Genomic DNA, 1,019 nt, shown 5'->3' on the forward strand with positions numbered 1-1,019 from the left:
TTTTTTGTGCTTTCTCGCATTGCTTGGCGTGGTTGGAACGTGCCCTAGCACTTCACCGATCTTCCAAAATCCGCTTCTTTTCTCCACTAGAATCTTTCTTTACTCTCTTGTGATCCCTCCTCCACTCAATTCAAGTCTCCTTGCCTGCTATTATAGTGGATATGGCTCCAAAGATGAAGCTTCCCCAAAGAAGGAAATCAATCTGTGAGCCTGAAGAAATTGTCAGAAAGAAAAGGCAAGCCGCTCAATCTTCAACTGCTCCAACTCCAGTTTCAGTACCTACTCAAGGTCCCTCTCAATTCTCCATAAGCCCCAGTGTGAATCCTCTTTCTGATAGAAAAGTAGAAACCGGGAAAAATATAAATTTTCGGTTCTTTGAAGATGAGGGCTTTACTTTTGCTACCAAAATTAAAAACCAAGGATGGAAACTCTATTGCTCTCTTAAGGAAGTCACCTATGTTGACCTTGTTAGAGAATTCTACCAAAATCTACATTATGGAAACGGGTCAGTAACTTCAACTGTAAAGGGAATTGATATCTGCCTGGATTCTAGGATATTGGGAGAAATATTACAGTTGCCAAGTGAAGGATATTCATATATGGAACTCCCAATTAAAGAAGAGGGGATCGAAATTATTTTAGGAGAAACTTTTTCAGGAAATTTAAACAAATTGGAAGCAAAGTTTTTGTCCATTGAGATGAGGGTCCTGCATCAGATAGTTTTAAAGCTCTTCTTTCCTAGGAGTGGTAGACATGACTTACTTTCCAGCAGAGATGTATGTGTCATGTTTCATGTCATCACTCAGACCCCCCTGAACCTCCCTGCACTTATGATAGAGGCCATGAGAGAAACTTTGAACAGATCCAAGGCACACTTGCCTTATGGTATGGCCCTTACTAGAGTATTTAGGAGGTTTGGAGTTAGCTGTGAGGGGGAGGCATCTACCAAACTCTCACATGTGGACACTTTCAACCAACACAGCCTGCACCGAATGGGAATTACAAAGACTGTTGGTGGT

Source organism: Elaeis guineensis, chromosome 13 (assembly GCF_000442705.2).
Source record: "Elaeis guineensis isolate ETL-2024a chromosome 13, EG11, whole genome shotgun sequence".
Lineage (NCBI taxonomy): Eukaryota > Viridiplantae > Streptophyta > Magnoliopsida > Arecales > Arecaceae > Elaeis > Elaeis guineensis.